Below are 19,644 nucleotides of genomic sequence, written 5' to 3'. Positions count from 1 at the left end.
TTAGTGGGGAATTACGGGTCTCTTTGGGATTTAATAACAGCCTTATGCGAGTCTGGAGACATGCCGGGGTAAGAGGTAATCCAGTCTGCATCAGTAAGTGGCATACTGAGATTAGCCCGGGAGTCGGGATATGGGGTTACCATCAGTTAAACTAGTTACTCATGATGACAAGAAACCATTCTGAGACGTGTTTCTGCCCTTTCTACACTCCATCTCATATACTATTTTACAGAAAGTCAATGCCCGCCTACACACGGCTCATATCCCAGTAGTAGTAGTAGTAACGTTGTATGATTGCGCTTTCTCGCCCTGCACGTTAAACAGATCTGTTGCCCACTTAACACATTCGGAGTGCGATGAGACGTTCGCCGGCCTTCGCCCCTCATTCCGTTATCAAAAATATCGACGGGGCAGCAATGTCCTTGTGATATCGGATCAATGTTCACCTTAATGACAATCGCTACTTTTCCACTACCTACCACACTGTTTGGCTGCTTGTATTGCTTTCATGGAGGCCATACTTCATACAGAAAAGTACCGCATTTTCGTAACTAAATACCGCTGTACTGATACATAAGCTAATCACGTCTTGTCTATGTTAAGACGTGATTAAAAAATAAAAATAAATTTTCTGTTTATACTCCGGGAAGACCAAACGGTCAGAGGAGTTCGAATGATAGATTGAATACGGTGCTGTTTCTTGTATTCTATCGATCTTGTGAACTCCTCTGACCGTTTGGTCGTCCCGGAGTATAAACAGAAAATTTTAATTTAATTTAAGGCTACGGCGGATTAGGTAAACATTTAGTATCCGGTATCCCTAGGGGCGGTTGAAATGAATGACGCGCTGCTTCAATTGCTTGAATCCGTCAAGTGTAGCGTAAAGTAGCGTAAAAACATAAGAAGTAGGGTAAAAACATAACCTTTTTTTTTTTTTTTTTTTTCACTAAACAAAAATGAAAGTCGATTAAAAGCACCTTCTATAAGTGCCCCCCCCCCCTTCTAATTGCAACTATTATTCTCAGTTCACGTTATTGACGTAGCCTTTCCGCGTAACTCATCACGTACTTCAGTTCGTAGGCTAGCAATTACGTCCTTCACTTCGACAGAACCAATCATATTCTACACTTCGACTGTTCGTCTGCCACGCTGGGATACTGGATACTAAATTTCAGCCCGTGATTAGTTTATAGATAACTGTCGTTCCACTTATTTTGGTTACGAAGCATGCACCCCGTTTAGGTGTGTGTGTGTGTAAGGGGAGGGGGAACTGTCATATTAGGGATCTCCGAGCACTTGCATGTATTCCTGGTCGGTTTGCCTGTTTTACTGAACGAAAATCTGAGTTTGTGGGAGATAAACCGTGCTATTCCCATCTGTGGCCGACTAACCCAGAGAGAGAGAGAGAGAGAGAGAGAGAGAGAGAGAGAGAGAGAGAGAAAAAAAGCCTGTAAAAGTTCCCGCGTCGTTGACTAGATTTGAAACCAGACCCTTTCCAGAATGACCCATTCTAGTTTTTGTTTATATTTGAATTTAAATGACACTAAAAAGTTACCGGCACATTACATTATCATTATCAAATTTAGCGTAAATTATAAAAAACAGAACGATAAACATTCTGATGTGAAACATTTTTTTCCCCCTGTTATGAAGTTTTAGAACACAGTTGTAATTTTATAATTCCAAAATGTATTTCATTATGTGTTTATTGATCATTATGAAATATCTTCGCCGATAAGACTTTGCACAAAAGCGCGGGCATTCCTGAGTGGAATTGTTTTAATCATATTTTATAAAATTGAACAATACGATTTTCGGCCATACTCCAATATACGGTGCCCCCTTGTAATTGGCTGTCAGAATGGGGGAAGCAGTGACTGACAGGTTTTGATCCCGCCTACTGACTGCGTCCCCTCTTCGTTTCACGTGGATGTCACGTGACACGACGTCACTGGAGCGCGCTAAATGCGAAATTCGTTGCGTATATTCTTTCTTTTGAATGTTGGTTTTTAGTGCGTACGGAGGTGAGTTCTTACTTCTTCATTTTCTGGTTATTGCCTCGTGGTTTTCAGTTTGTCGTTATCCCGTTCCATCCTGCTGGTAAACTGTTTCTTTGTTTATTGCTGCTGTGAGGTGAGTTTAGTTTGTCTTGTATTTCTGTGTTATTTTCACGTATTATTAACGTAGTATTGTGTCCGTTGCGGTTTTTTTTTAAAAAAAGAAAAAATTCTATGTTGCCGTTTTGTGCTTGTGCAAAGAGCAATTTTATTGTTCGTTGCACGTGTTAATTCAGATGTATTAGTGGCCATACAAAAAAAATGTATATTGGGAATTACGTTTTTAATTAATTGTCTTTGGTTTGTGTTTAATTAAAAATGGTAGGTTACCTTTTTGCGGGACTTCGCCAGTTATTTGTCGAAAATTGGTCGTTTGCTGCGTCTCATTATATATTTTTTCGTTTTGAAGAACGTTTTTCAATTAGGAATTACGTTTTTAATTGTCTTTCGTTTGTGTTTAATTAAAAATGGTAGGTTACCTTTTTGCGGCACTATGCCAGTTATTTGTCGAAAATTGGTCGTTTGCTGCGTCTCATTATTTCTTTTTCGTTTTGAAGAACCTTTTTCAATTGGAATTACGTTTTTAATTGTCTTCGTAACCTACCATTTTTAATTAAAAATGGTAGGTTACGAAAGTTAATTTTTAATTAAAAATGGTAGGTTACCTTTTTGCGGGACTTCGCCAGTTATTTGTCGAAAATTGGTCGTTTGCTGCGTCTCATTTTTTTTTTTTCGTTTTGAAGAACGAAATTAGTGTGTTTAATTTGCAATTATTTTGGCTGCTGCTCCGAAAAAATTACTGTTGCCGATAATTTCGTTATTTTTCGGTTCCGCCATACTGTTATGTCGCGTGACATTCGCCACGTGCAGTTGTCGAGAAGAAGAGGGGGAACGCAGTGAATGGGCGGAGTTACGAACCGTACGTCACTGCTTTCCCCTTCTTCTTCTCGACGTAATTGTCAAAGGGGCACCGTGTTCTGGAGTATTACCCGATTTTCTAATAACATTTCATAAAAGAGAGAAGGAAATCTTTATTACTTCCTACGTACATACTTGGTTTAACAGCAAACTATCCTTTATGGCCAACTAAGCTGGAGGGTAACACAATTTAATGGAAGGGAATCCTACACAAGACAGCTGATATTCTGTTAATAAGTTCTATTAAAACTATTTTTTCCTATATAAATAAAGTAAAATAATCTTAAACTAGATCGTTTCATAGATAATTATATTTAGTTAATACGTATAATGGTATAAAGCGAGCTGGTAAGGCACTACTGCCTATATTTGCATGCTATTCCAAAATTCATTCGCACGGCAGGGATAAATTTACATGTCACACAAGCTTTGGCGTTACCAATGCACTTTTTAGTTGATAAAAAATCGTAATAAAAGAACACTCGTATTGCTATCAGTAAAATACCTCATATAAAATTACTCATATTTGAAATATAAAATATTTAAAATATAAATAATAAAAAATATCTTATAACAGGAATGTTGCTTTAATTTATTATTAATTAAATTTTAAAATAAATATAATAAGAAGTATGAAGGCCAGCTTATCCTCATGTGCTTTTTGTGGTTGGCAGGATTTAAACTGCATCTTAAATGCAGTGGTCTTAATGCTCACAGCAGAATAAACTTCGAACGAGTTGCTTGGGAGCTGCACTTTAAAACAAATGGCATCGTCAAAAGGTTAAACTGTCATTTATTTAAAAGATGAAACAATACTAAGATTTCGAAATTATTATCCAATGGCTTGTCGCTTTTATATAAAAGCAACAGGCAGTTAATCTTTACAAGCTGGAACCCTTCCGGTTGATCGTTGCGAGTAGCATTGATTGACATAGCAAGCAGGCTATGATTAGTCTTAGTTAGGGAGGGGGTAAACACCCTAACTTCAGTTCCCGAGTTAGGGGTAAAACCCTAACTCGGGAACTCGTTTTCCGATTTTAAAACAGCAGTAAGGGGGTGGGGATAAAACACCCTAACACTAACCGAGTCATTGACTTTAATGAACTTTTTTTTTTAATTTAAAAACGCGATTTTTTTTTTTTTTTTTTATATAAAGCCAGTTGTTTGTCATGTGTATGATATACGTTTTTATCTAAAGTGAGAGACGGCACAAGCGCTGGTTTGCCTTGCTTAACGCTTAAATTTAGCTACTACTGCAAACAGATTGTATTAGTCAGTATTTTATATGTGCTTTACCAATTTCATGTTTTTCTACTGTAATCTAACGCGACAATTCACATCGGGGCGACCTTAGTAATATGAGATTTGTATAGTCATACGTTTAAATAAACATTTACTTTGTTTGCCATTTTGGTTGTCTCGCAGCTTCGTAATTTTTTTGTTGTTTTTACTTATGTGATAAAAAAGTAATTGCAACAAAAGGGTATTAATTTACCTTTACTTCTTCAGTGACAGCATCATTCTGAAAACAGAACTCATCAACACTTTCCGAAAAACATAATGGTCGCTTGGCTAATCTCAGCCAATCGCTTCGTCTCAAATAGCAGTCGAAAAAGTTTTACTTTTCAGGAAAAACCAGTGAATTCCGATTGGGGCGCTGTATACGGTGTGATCATAATAACGATAATAAAAATAACTTAATTTTTGGTAAACGTATTCTTTTCGTGTACTATTTTATAATTTTATGAATTAATCAACTTGAATCATATTCAATATGACGATATAATTTATGCATAATACATAACACGAGCATTACCAACAACAATCTACTTGTTAGTCAAATGATGCTCCTCAAAACAGAAACTGGATTGGCATGCAAAGATTATCAAAGTATAAGATTTGCACAATTAATTTATTTTTTATAAAGTTAGTAAAATTAGTTTAATTTTATGAATTTGTTAATTGTATGAACAGACTTTGTCCTATGTTCTTCATAAAATTAAACAATTTATGCACTCACAAAAAAAGATAAATTTTACAATCTTGCATTAGTCATTCTACGACAGCGTTTTAAAAGCAATAAAATTTAAAGGACGGTTGGTATTACTGAATTGTTTCTTTTGTTTTTAGATTAAGTAATAATTCAGCAATGGTCATATGGTATTTTCATGGTTTCAACTGCGAAAATTATTATTATTATTTTTTTTTTTTTGTTCGAAAACGAAACTTTTCTTGCACGAATATTTTTGCATACAATACCAAGTTAACTGAAAAGGACAAAAGTAACAAAAGTTCGTTAGATTTAATCTTAACCCATCGAATTTAAAAATATCAAATTAAAAAAAAAGTAATGAACAATGTAATAAAAATGTAGGGAAGTGGGGGACAGAAGCTTCTAAACTCTAACAGGGCGCTAAATGATTTTGTAATAACTGAAAGCAAAGTGAGGGGAAGAAATTGTTGAAGTTAAACATAAGAAAGTCACCTGGGGTTGATGGGATATAACCAATTATATTAAAGGAGGCAGCATAGGAAGTAAGCAAACCCTTAGCCATAATTATGAGCATCCTTGGACTCAGGGGAGATCTCACACTGACTGGAGATGTGCAAATGTATCCCCAATTCACAAAGGGGGATCCAAGGGCGACAAGAGTAATTATAGACCAGTCAGTTTAACTTCTGTTCCGGGTAAAAATAATGGAATTGTAAGAACCATTCTTACATATATATTAGGATATTAAAATTTACCATTTTAATTGAAAAATATCTAATGTTTAAAACAGACAAGCACTCAGCAGAATTTTGCTTGCGCTGTGCACATTTCAATAGGGACCGGATTAGTGTGGCAGCAGGAGGGACCCTGATCGATAGGTAGTACAATAGGTAGGCCAGTTTTGATACGGTTCTTGTTTACAGAATGTAGGGCTGTACCGAACTTACGGCACCAGGGACAAAAGAACGCCCACACCCTAGAACGGTTTCGGACTCCATTAGAAAAGGAAGACCCGAGAGCACACAGTGTTCGAGTGCTAAACAAAGTACAAACGGGCAGACTCGGAAGGCACTCTCAATAATTTCAATGGCGGTAACTTGAAATTGAGCGTGACTGAAGGGTAAGTGAGTAGCGGACAGTCTCAGATAAAATTCTAGTGATGTAGCAGCACCCGGATGCTCTCATCACAAAGAAGGCAGTTTGACCTACCAGAATCTGTTTAAAAACAAAGGAATAAGAAATGAACGAATGAAAAAGAAGATAGTGATGGAGGACTACCAAATGATTGGATGAAAAGGGAGTGAAGGGAAACAAAAAGATGATGCAGGGAGCAGACGAAGCCCAGGAGTCAGAGTCCCGAAACCTGAAAGGAAAGGATCCGGAGGAGAATCCCGGGGAGAGGCGCTTGAGAGTGGCGGAAAGAAATTTTGGGAGTGCGGGAAACGCGCACGGAAAGTCCGATCATGATAGTTTAGTGGGTAAAGGTAACAGTGAAAGGCAGACTGATCAGCGTGAGGAAGCCAGTTCGAGCTTTTAACGGAAGGTAAAATGAGACAGTAGCCCTGAGTGTGGGAAGATCGACGTGGAGGCAGAAAAGAACCGTAAACCTAGCAGGTCAGAGAGGAAGCACCTGTGAACGACCGGAAATCAACTACTCTTCCAGGAAGAGTGGGAAGATACCAAGTAAGAATTTTACTAACGAGAACTGTTAGAAAGAAATCCCATGGGAGAAAATTGGACGGAACCGTTTGAGAAGTATTGTAATGTGATGACTACTATATTGTAAGGATAGGAATATGATATAATAGAAATATAGAGAGAGAAAGAGACGGAGTGAGTATGTTACTTATCTGTGATTAGAGGTTTTGATAAGAAACTTAAAGAAACGTGTTAAAAGTAAGAGTTGATATCATGAAGCAGACGAAGTAGAAATTTCCTCCATAGAGTATGTAAGTGAGACTGAAAAATTATTGGAGTTATTCAGTATATGTTGGAAAGGATATATATATATATATATATATATGACCATATAAAAGTGTATAGGATAGAATATTTAAGATTTTGTATTGAAAACATAGTGGAAGTTTACGAATTGTTTAAGAAGGGTGATTAAGGGAGGACACCATTTCATGTATAATAATAATTACTGTGTTGTAAGATTTTGATATCATGAATAATTTAGAATGTGTAAATAATTGTTGTACAAATGGTTAATAAATCCTTGTTATGTTAATTCCCCTTGTTTCGTCTTAATAGACTGACACCTCAGAGCTATAATTAGTAGTACGAACTATCCAAGCTAGGGAAGCTAGCATAAAGAGAAAAAATAATAAAATAAAGTCCTCAGTACTTGGATCTTCTGATGAACAAACAAGATAAAATTAATGGAAATAATATATGCAGCAGGTAGCATGTGGGCCTTGGAAGGGAAGTGAGGACCCCCCCCTGTTTAAAGGAATAAAAAAATAAAAACAACAGCCTTTGTGGTTCCAAGGTAAAGGGGAAAAGAAATAGCCAAGGGATAGATTATAAATAATATATATATATAAACAAATAAACAAGAGAGAATTATCAATATTATTCTCCCCCCCCACACAACTGTCAAGCCATAGCCAGGATAAGAAAACCCCATTCCCACAGAGTCATTGGTTAAAGATGCACTTCAGGATCATCTAAACAAGACTGCAGCAATAATTCAGACACAGCATGGGTTTGCTATGGGGGAAGTCTTGTCTGACCAATTTGATTGGATACTATGATGTGGGCAGAAAGGAACTGGATACAAAAAATAATTCTGATGTCATATACTTTGATTTCTGGAAAGCTTTTGATACTGTTGCACATGGAAAGGTTAAACAATTTGCTACAATCGATAAAGGGATGGTTGAGTGGGAGAAGACAGAAAGTGGTAATCAATGGACACTGCTCTTCATGGACTAATGTTATTAGTGGAGTCTCCTAGGGTTCAGTGTTGGGCCCATTGTTGTTTTGTATATTTATCAATGATATTGATGAATGATGAAGGTATATTAGGCTTAATGTCCAAGTTTAATGATACAAAGGCTGGCAGGGTTGTTAATGACAGTATGCTACTGCAACAGGATCTAGAAAAGTTGAACAGATGGGCTGAGAGGTGGCAACTGAAGCTTAACATTGGCAAATGTAGAGTACTGCATATGGGTAGTAGACCTTACCAACTCTGTGGTACTACACTCAGGGTAGTGGAGAATGAAAAAGACCCGGGAGTAATTGTAGTCAGTTATGAAGTTTTTGGAGCAGTGCAGACAGGCTGCCAGAGCACGTCATGGGGTCTTGTTAATGATAAAAAGGAATTTTACCAACAGGGATAAAGAGGTGATTATCCCTTTGTATAAGGCAATGGTCAGGCCACACTTTGAGTCCTGAATACAGGTCTGGAGGCCTTATTTTAGGGTGTGGAGTGGAGCTGCTAGAAGGGCAACAATAAGTGAGGGGAACAAAAGGTTCTCTTATCAAGAAAGGCTTACGTTCTGCAAATTGCAGCATCTGGAGACTAGGCACATGTGAGGCGATCTGATTGAGGTGTATAAGGCCTTGAATAGTTTGAGCAGGATAAATGCTGATGGGATTCTTCCTCTTGCTCAGATTACAAAACTGAAGGGGCACAAACTTAAATTGAAGACAGACAATGGCCTTAGTTGCTAATGCTCCTAAAAACCAAAACAACAACAAGACAGACAGTTGTAGAATAGATGTGCAGAAATTTGCCTTTAGCCAGCTGGTAGTTGATTGCTGGAACAAACTTCCATCTGTAGTGGAAGTTGATGGCTTAAATAAATTCAAGGAATAAAAGGACAAACTTTTGGTTTGGAGGAAATGGGACGTGTTTTTTTTTTTTTTGGCTGCTGATGCTGTATAAGCTTGCTTTCTTGCATCATAATGCAAGAAAGCAAGAATTAATGTTAATGCTAAGTTAAACATATTTATTTGTACTCAGTTTTTTTTTGTATTCAGTTACTTTGTTATTGCATCATAGTATCTGATTAGATAGGTTAGACAAGATTGTCCTGTAATAAATTAATGATGTGGTTGACATATAACTGTATTCCTGTTTAGATGGGTTCAGCATTACTTCTTTAATCAGTGACTCCATTACATTCCCTGGAACACAGGTCAGGCTTACAATTCACTTCTTCACCCTATGATTCCCCTTGTGAACTAGGGAGGAATTTGCACATCTCCATTTCATAGGTGTCTCCCCCTGAATATTTACTTTTAAGCTTCAATAATTTCTCTTCCAATTTTCTCTGTTATCACAAAATTATTTAGCTGCCTGTAATTTGATATGCTTTTGGCATTCTCATCCATAAAAAATTCTTCACACGTGAATGTAAATGCAAAATATCTATTTGGTTTGTCAGCAAAGTGAACAGGATTATCAACATTTATACCATTCATAATTAGTGGACCAGTTTGTCTGTTTCTTTCTAGTGTTAACATGAGTAAAGAAATGTTTTGTTATTTTTTTGCATTCTTGCCAGATACTTCTCGTAATTTGCCTAATCCGGTTCTCATACCTCGCCTAACCCCAGGGGCTCACCATCTTGAGCACACCCAGTGTCCTGAGCTGGATATCATCATTCTTCTCACCCTCTTTGTGACTTGATTGCAGACTAGTTTATACTTACCATTGGTAAGTATACTCTATTCCCTGACAGTTTATATGTACCTTATGTATTTTTCTTCTCTGCATTTACTCTCATCAGTTCATCTGATATCATTAGGTCTGATCTTTGAATAGTATCTCCTATTTGATATCAAAAGCCTAGTAGCTTCTATGATTATTTCCTTGAATCGCTCCCATTTAGAATTTGCAGTTAGTTCCACTGGATAGAATTTAAAAACTGTCTGAGACCACTGTAGTCACCTTTACAAAAGCAAAATCCATCCCTGCTACCTTTTATTGTAGTTATATCTTTAAGTGGATCCCATTGATACACTGTCAACTAGTGTTCCTTTATCTGGTGATTCCCAATAAATGAAGAGTCACTGCTGATAATCAGATCAAGAGTATTGCTTTCTCTTATTGCCTAATATGCTGGTATAGAAAACAGTCATCCAGAAAAGTTTTCTTACTGTGTGTGTGACCAAAAACAAGCTGCAGTCAATACCTGAAGAGTTAAAATCCCCATTATGACATTCTGGGTCACTCTCTTTATCTGTATAGCTGTTCATTATACTCATTAAACATAGTTATTTTGCCTATAACATACACCTACTCTCATTTTTGTTTTCCCTATCCTTATGTTACACCAACTAATTAAAAATTTCACTGGCTGCCCACATCAACTAGATCCTGTATCTTAGATTCTGTGTTCCTTAACCAGGAGTATAACCTTTACCTCTTTCCTGTCTGTACATATTTTACTTTCTATATTCAAATTCTGCATTCATTATATTAGCATTAGTAAAGGCATATGATGCAAGAAAGCAAGCTTATACAGCATCAGCCAAAAAAAAAAAAAAAAAACTCATTGTACCCATCCGCTCACTCCAAATGTTTGTCTAGTTCTGCCTTGAATCTATTTAAGCTATCAACTTCTACGACAGATGGAAGTTTGTTCCAGCAATCAACCAACCGCTGGCTAAAAGCAAATTTCCGCACATCTATCCTAAAACAGTCTTTCCTCAATTTGAATTTATGCCATCTCAGACGATTATTTTGAGCAAGAGGAACAATTCCATCAGCATTGAGCATACTAAAACCATTCAAGGCCTTATACACCTCAATCAGATCACCGCACAGGTGATGTGATCAGTCTCCAGCTGCTGCAGTTTGCAGAACTTAAGCCTTTCTTGATAAGAGGACCCCTTCATTTCCCTCACCAATCTTGTTGCCCTTCTCTGTACACTCTCAAGCAACTCAAAATCCTTCCTAAAATGAGGCCTCCAGACGTGTATACAGTACTCAAGGTGTGGCCTGACCATTGCCTTATACAAGGGGATAATCACCTCCTTATCCCTGTTAGAAAATGTCCTGTATATCATTGACAAGACACCATGAGCTACTCTTGCAGACCATTTGCACTGCTCAGAAAACTTCATATCTGACTGCACAATTACCCCCAGGTCCTTTTCATTCTCTACCACTGTCAGTACTACATTATGATTGAGTGCCAGCATGTTTCTGACATCCTTACATTGTCTACATTCGACCATTTAACCAGTACGTCAAATTCATTAAATTTGTTTACTATATTCCTTGCATTGGTGTATGTGTAAGTATACATGTACCTGTTTTTGCTCTTAGTAACCATAACATAGCCCATGTATTTGCTTAGCCCACAAGTATCTCCAGCAGGCTCGGAATCTCAACCCCTTTCTCTCCAGGCTACTGCATGTCCCAATAGGAGCAGTGTAACAACCTCTGTTTGTGGCTGTTGTCAATCTGTTAGTCGGTGTTTTACCATCCCATGCTAGCAGTTTTCTGACCTGCCTAACACTGCCTCGACAGCACTAGCATATGATGCAAGAAGGCAAGTTTATGCAACATCAGCCAAAAAAAAAAAATTCCTATTTCACCCATCCATTCTCTCCAAAAGTTTATCCGGTTCTTCCTTGAATTTATTTAAGCTATCAACTTCCACAATGGCAGATGGAAGTTTGTTCTAGCATTTGACCACCCGCTGGCTAAAGGCAAATGTTTGCACATCTGTTCTATAACTGTCTTTCCTCAATTTTAATTTATGTCCCCTCAAGTTTATAATCTGAGCAAGAGGAAGAATCTCATCAGCATTGAGTTTACTCAAACCATTCAAAGCCCTATACACCTCAATCAGATCATCTAGCAGGTGCCTAGTCTCCAGACAATGGAATTTGCAGAACTTAAGCCTTTCTTGGTAAGAACAACTCTTTGGTCCTCTCACCAATCTCATTGCCTTTCTGTGTACTAGTTCCAGCAGCTCTACATGCTTTCTAAAATGAGGCCTCCATATCTGTATAGAGTACTGAAGGTGTGGCCTGACCATTGCCTTATACAAGGGGATAATAACCTCCTTATCCCTGCAAGCAAAAATCCTGTATATCATTGACAAGACCCCATGAGCTGCACTGGCAGCCTGTGTGCACTCTCAGAGAACTTCATATCTGACTACACAATTACCCCAGGTCTTTTTCATTTCTTCATTACCTGAGTGTAGTATTGCACAGTTGGTATGTTATTCTGGAGTTACTGCTACCCATTTATCAATGTTAAACTTCATTTGCCACCCTCAGCATATTTGCTTAACTTTTATAGATCCTGTTGCTTTCAAGATTATTGCTAATGGTTTGCTTACTTCCTTTGCTGCCTCCTTTAATATAACTGGATAGATCCCATCCACTGCAGATGCCTTTCTTATGGTTAACTTCAACAATTTCTCCTCCACTTTGCTCTCAATTATTACAAAATCATTTAGTTCCCTGTTAGAGTTTGATAAACTTCTGGCCTCCACTTCCCTACAGAATTCCTCATGTGTGAATGAAGGTGCAAAATACTCATTCAGTTTGTCAGCTACCTGAATGAGAATGAGTGAAATGTTAAATGTCTAAAAATACCTATGAATTTATTCTGAACTTCATGTAAATTCTTATCTTTTGTTTCATCATCCTCCAGAGTGGCGGTTCCCAACCATTTTTGACTCGGAACCCCTTTCAATGTAATATTTTTTTTATCGCGAACCCCTTTCATCGTAATATTTCTAATGCAAACCACTAAGACTATATTCTCTGAAATCGTATAATAATACTGAATTTTTATTATAAAATATTTCCAGTACGTTTTTATAAGCGACATTGCATAATAATAAAAATTACTATTAAGTATTATTTATACTTTGTAATGCAGTTATTAATAAGTCCAAACTAGATTTCGAACAGGCTAAGAGTAGAAAACTTGCTTTTAGGCCAAATGGTAGCTGAGCATTCTGCTCTCTTGCCAAAGCTATTGGCTACAATTTTTGCCCATCTCTGTTGCCACCTCTGACAAAACCAGATGGTTCAGTTGTCACATCAGTCATAGATAAAGCTGACCTGCTAACATCCTATTTTATTTCCAACTTATGTATTGATGATCTTTGTAAATCACCTCAAACCATTCCCAGCACACTCCATTCAATGCCTCTGTGGGTTTCTTTCAAAAGGGTGTCAGAAGGATTTTGATGAATCTGATACTAAGAAAACTCCAGGTCCTGATAGTATTTCTCCACTTGTTCTCTAAACCTGTGCTCCTGAGCTTACTCCTGTTTTGTGTCGTGTTTTTTCACTTTCTCATTCCAAAGGTGTTTTTTTCTTCTGCTTGAAAATTTGCTCATATCCAGTCAGTTCATAAAAAAGGGTGAAAAATCCCTTCCATCCAATTATCGTCCCATTGCGATTACTTCTGTTTGCAAAGTAATGGAGAAATCAATTAACTGCCAACTCTTAAAACTATCTGGAAATCTTTCATCTGATCAACGATTGCCAGTATGGATTCCGTCAGTGTCGTTCCACTGGTGATATTCTGGCTTAGGTTACCCATCTATAGAACAAATTCAATGGAAACGTTTGGTGAAACTCAAGCCAATTCTCTTGACATTTCAAAGGCTTTTGGTTGTGTTTGGTCTAAAGGCCTTCAAAATAACCCCCTCCTCCCAGAGGCTCAAATCTGGTGAGTATGGGCTTGGCACACCCAGGGTCTTGAGCTGGATATCATCATTCTTCTCTTTCTTGGTGATTCCCTTCTACTTCTCTCTCTCTCTCTCTCTCTGGGTAATTCAGAAATTTTTTTTTCCAGGTGTAGCATAAGCCTCGGGCTTCCTTGCACCATATGGCTAATAATAATAATAATAAGCTTCCATCTTTTGATTTGCCAGGTGTTCTTTGTAACGGGGTATCCAGTTTTCTCTCTAACCGCTCACTTCAGGTGACGGTAGATGGCTGTCTTCTAACTTGGCCACTAATGTTGGTATTCCCCAAGGTTCAGTTCTTTCTCTCACCGTTTTCCTCTTGTATATTAATGACTTTCTTCCATTGACCGGAAATCCTATCCATAGTTTTGCTGACGATAGCACATTGAATTCCACCTTCTAGTTTGAGAAATCTTGCCCTGTTCAAACAGCTTCAACTTCTCGAGTATCCACTACCAAATCCTTAAATGCTGATTTTCAGATAATTCTCCAGTGGGGCAAAGATAACTTAATTTCAATCCTTCTAAAGCAAACTCAGTCCTGTCTTATATCTTGTAAAAAAAGATTTTTCTGCTCCTATGCTTATCTTCGATGACGCTCCAATTTCTAGACAAGAGTTTGGGGATTGCCCTGACTCCTAATCTCACTTGGCTTAAAGCACATTACAAATATTGCTTCCTCTGCATCTAATAAACTGTGTTTTCTCTTTTGCTCTCAGCGTTACTTTACTTCCAAAGAGTTGTTGACTCTGTAGAAATTGCAAATCTGCCCTACCATGGAATATTGTTCCCACATCTGGGGCAGTGACCCCAAAACCTCTCTCAGGCTTCTAGATTCCATTCAGAAGGGGGCAGTTAGGTTAATTAATAACTCATCTCTAACAGGGTCTCTCTACTTGCTGTCCCATAGCCATACTGTTTCTGCCACATGCCTTTTCTACCGATACTTGCATGGCATTGTTCTTCTGAATTGGCTTCTATAATTCCTGCTCTCTCTCTCTCTTTCAAAGCAGTCCGAACACGTGCAGCAACCAGTCAACATCATTTTGCCGTCCAAGTTCAAACTCACAGAACCAACTTTTCTTCTTCCTCATTTATTCATTCAACTTCTGTTTTCTGGAACCACCTTCCTTCATACATATTTCCTGAAAATTACAATCTACAAAAGTTCAAGTTTAATGTTAACAAGTATTTTCAACTTTTCAACCCATTCATGATACTAAATACTATAGGTTCTAAAAAAAACAAAAAAGTACCTATACATATAACAATGACCCTTGAGAATGAAAAAAAAAAACAAAAAATTTAATATGGAAAAAAATTATTTAACATGATATATTGTAAGACAATACACATATTATAAGGAATTATGAGAGATTTGGTTTCTTTCTTTGGCAATTTTTACTTTTTATTTTACTTTATTGTTTATTATTAGTTATATTTTGTAGTTTACAATAATATAGCTATGTAAATCGAAGCAGACGCCATTACATAATTTTTACTGCAAACCCCCTGGAACACTTTCAAGAACCCCTGAAGGTTTGCAAACCACCATTGGGAACCGCTGCTCCAGAGGATGATGAAACAAGAACAGAAAGGACAGGTCTCAAAACTAGTAGCACTATTCATTGTAACAATGAATAAATTCTTTACAACTTACTTTCGTTTACATTGTAAGTGCTAACTTTTTACATTATGTGAACAGTGAATAGCAGTTTGTTAACAGTTTGGGAATAAGAAAAAGCATTCTAAAAAAGTATTTAATCTTGTTCAATTAGGTAGTATTGACTAATAAAAATGTTGTGTTCTGGAACCTCTTCATTAAAAAAAGAAAGCTCTGCAAATATATATATATAATGGGGCATTCAACCCAAGGCTAATTTCTTTACATGGTTTGCATGCAAAGGAATTAGCCATTTGATTTTTGTGTATTGTTTTCTTCACATATGGTTAACGATAGCAATCAGGGTGAGCCACTGCAACAAGGTCTAAGAAAATTGGGTGAGTGGGTTGAGAAATGGTGGTTGAAGTTTAACAGTGACATATGCAATGTACTGCATATGGGTAGCAGTAATCCCAGAGTAACTTATCAACTGTGTGGTAATGTAGGTCCACGCTACTCTCAGGGTTGTGGAAAATGAAAAAAGACCTGGGTGGTAATTGTGCAGTCAGATATGAAATTCTCTGAGCAGTGCAGACAAGCTGCCAGAACAGTTTATGGGGTTTTGTCAATGATATACAGAAACTTTGCTAGCAGGAATAAGGAGGTGCTTATTTCTTTGTACAATGCCATCGTTAGGCTGCACTTTGAGTATTGTATACAGGTCTGGAGGCCTCACTTTAGGATGTAGATCTGCTGGAATGGATGCAGAGAAGGCCAAACAGATTGGTGAAGGGAACAAAAGGGTGCTCTTACCTAGAAAGGCTTTAGTTCTGCAAATTGCAGCTTCTGGAGATTAGGCACCTGCGGGGTGATCTGATTGAGGTGTTTAAGGCCTTGAACGGAGTGAGTAAACTCAATGCTGATGTAATTTTTCCTCTTGCTTTGCTCAGACCACACACGTTGGGACACAAATTCAAACTGAGGAAGGATGGTTGCAGAATAGATGTGAGAAAGTTTGCCTTTACCCAGAAGGTGGCTGATTGTTGGAACAGGCTTCCATCTGTTGTAGAAGTGGATTGTTTGAATGAATTCAGGAAGAACTAGAGAAATTCTTGGAAGGTATGGGAGAAGTGTGTAGTTTTTTTTTTGTTTTTTTTTTGTTGATGCTATATAAGCTTGCTTTCTTGCATCATTTGCCACTACTACTAGGCAAGTTTAAAACTAGCATGTCACAAATTATAGTTTTATCTGGACTTCTGAAAATATGTTTTATAGTTATGTTTTAAACATTACTAATCAAATATTAGTAATATTTGATTTTTGTGTATTGCTTTCTTATGATGCATTGTCTTTCTTCCTTAGTATTTAACAATATTATTACAACCATATAATAAGAATGCTATTAGTGTTATGTAATAATTGAAGTGTCATATGTTTTATATTTAATTATTAAATATAAAAAAAAATATATTAAATGTAAATGAAATGTTGATAACAAATATTAAATTCTATTTCAAAAAATAAAATGGTTTTATGGCTTCAGCATTTTATCTTTGGTCCCTAGCCAAAAATGGTTAGATAATCCCTTGATGTTAGCAATAATATGTATAAAAAAGTCAAAATAACAAAATCAACACTGAAATCAAAAGTTAAATCCTTGTGAAAAGAAATTGTCATATTTAATTACTTAAATATTATGATGTAATAGCAACTTTCTTGCTGTGAAAGGGCACAACACCAGAATTTGAGTTTTCATCCTTTCTATGCTTGATATTTTTAGTTGAACCATTTGCAACATATTTTGTTTACAAATTGAAAGTTAGTATAAATTTAAACATGTCAAGGTTTCTAAGTGAATACCTTAAAAAAAATAAATAAAACCTAGGCAAGGTTTTCACTGATCAACCAATTTTCATTAACTTCTATGTGAAAGCCATCTTATGCATGTACATTTCAATATTTCTTGGTTTCTTTGCATTGAAGATTTTTCAACATCTGCAGCTTTCTCCCAATAATATATATATATTAACAAGAATTTCATTCTATTTGATTTGTGAAAATTGCACTTTTGTAAAGATAAATTAATTGAATGACAGTGAGCCCCTTTTGGTTTTCTTTTAATACTATTATAATGCCATTCTTGTGCTTTACCATAACAGCAAAGAATTATTCACATAAAATACTATTCAGAGCAAACATCTTCTGGCATTCAAAGTAAAATCAAATTTCAAGATATGTATGTAAAGTAGAATACTCGTGACATTCTCCAATCAAAAATGATTCTCATCAAAAAATGTTACTGCTATGAGATAAATCTTTGCAAGAACTAGACAAATCAGTTATGTAAAACATTACATTTAATCTAGTTATGCAAAACATCTGCTGTATTAAATCTTTTGTTCTGTAGGAACCGTACTTTCTTGCAATTTCCAATTCATAAAACATTTTTCTGAATTGGAAATTGCAAATGCTACAATCACAGGAAAATTATTCCACACAAAAATGAGTTAAAGGATTCTGTACAACATTCACATCACCATTTCCACTTTTATTTTTTTTCCTTCTTAACACATTATTGAACATGTTCTGCATGCTTCAGATAATCAGTAATATCAGTTTTTTTGCCATAGGATATAATAACGTCAAGTTGGATTGAACCATAAAATGCAAACACATCTCATGTCTTAGAAATACTGGGGAACACACCAGTATATGCTTCCCTAAGCTTCTCAGAATGAATAAATTTCCATTTATTTTCTAGATGGCCAATGCCAGAACATGTTACAAATTCAGTGCAACTATATACATATGTAATTGTTAAACACAGCCAAAATGAGTACCATGGTTCACTGGGTCATGCATTTTTTGTGGCAGTGCACAGGCTTGAACCTACAATCTCCTTATTTGTGGTTGTGCATACTAACCACTGGACCACAGATGACCCAATATATGTACTTCTTTTTCTCATCGCCTGTCTTTTTTTTTTTTTAATATATGAAATACTGTTTGATATTATACAATTTAATGGACAGTTTCTTAGGGCATCAAGTGATGAATAAATGCTCTGAATGGAAAATAAATAAACTATCTTCACCTATAATGTGGGAGGATTTTTTATCCCACAATACTCAGAGAAAAGAAACCAATCCTCAGCCCTGTTTGGTGCAGAGAATATCAGTTATGTTCATTTAAATGAACATAAGTGGTATTCTCTACACCAAACATGAAACCATGATCAGAGCCAGAGCTGTCTAATGGTAGCTTTCAGTTTTGCAGTGACAATTAAGATATTTAATGCAGGACCATCTAGACAAGATTACATTTATATCACTTTCATAGCATGGATTTGTTAAGGGGTAGTCTTGTCTTACCAATCTGACTAGATGCAAGAAATAACTTTGACATCTTAGATTTTGGAAAAGCTTCTGATATTGTTGCAAGTAAAAGACTGCTGTACATATTGGAGCAATGTAGCATTGAGGGCAAGTTGCTCCTATGGATAAAGGGATGGTTGAGTGGGCCCATTGTTGTTCTCTATATTTGTTAATGATATTGATGAAGCATCAGGCTTAATGACAGTAATTAGGGCATGCTACTGAAACAAGATCTAGATAAATTAGACAGATGGCAGTTGAAGTTTAACATTGACAAATGCTAGGTACCATAGTCAGGGTAGTGGAGAATGCAAAAAAAAAAAAAAAAAACATGGGGTAATTGTACAGTGAGATATCAAGTTCTCTGAGAAGTGTACATGACCTGCTAGAAGAGCTCACATAGGGTTTTGTCAATGATATACAGAATTTTACCAGAAGGGATAAATAAGTAATTATTCCACTGTGTAAGGCAAAAGTAATGCCACATCTTGAGTACTGCATACAGGTCTGGAAGCCTCATTTTGGGAAGGATGTGGATCAGTTGGAACATGTGCAGAAAAGAGCAACAAGATTAGTGAGGGGGAAGAAGAGTGCTCATAAAAGGAAAGGTTCAGTTCTGTAATTTGTAGTGTCTGGAGACTAGACACCTATGAGATCTGATTGAACTGTTTAAAATTCTGAATTGACTGAGTAAGCTCACTACTGATGGAATCTTTCTCTTGCTTAGATTATGTATCATGAGGGGAAATAAATTCAAATTGAGGAAGGATAGTTGCAGGATAGATGTGTGCAAGTTTGCTTTCAGTGAGCAAGTAGGTGATGTAGCAAACTTCCATCTGACGTTGTAGAATTAGGTGGTTTGAATAAATTCAGAGAACTAAAAAAACCATTAGAGAGGATGGACAAGTGATATGGGTAGTCATGGTTATCAACAAGATTTATGTCAATTGTTATTGTAAAGATTGGTTTCTGTGAAACACAAGGTTTATGAGACTCATTTAGTAGCTATCTCATTG

This window comes from Mastigoproctus giganteus, chromosome 1, assembly GCF_048544385.1.
Source record: "Mastigoproctus giganteus isolate SK-2022 chromosome 1, ASM4854438v1, whole genome shotgun sequence".
In the NCBI taxonomy this organism is placed as follows: Eukaryota; Metazoa; Arthropoda; class Arachnida; order Uropygi; family Thelyphonidae; genus Mastigoproctus; species Mastigoproctus giganteus.
This window is presented reverse-complemented; position numbering follows the sequence as displayed.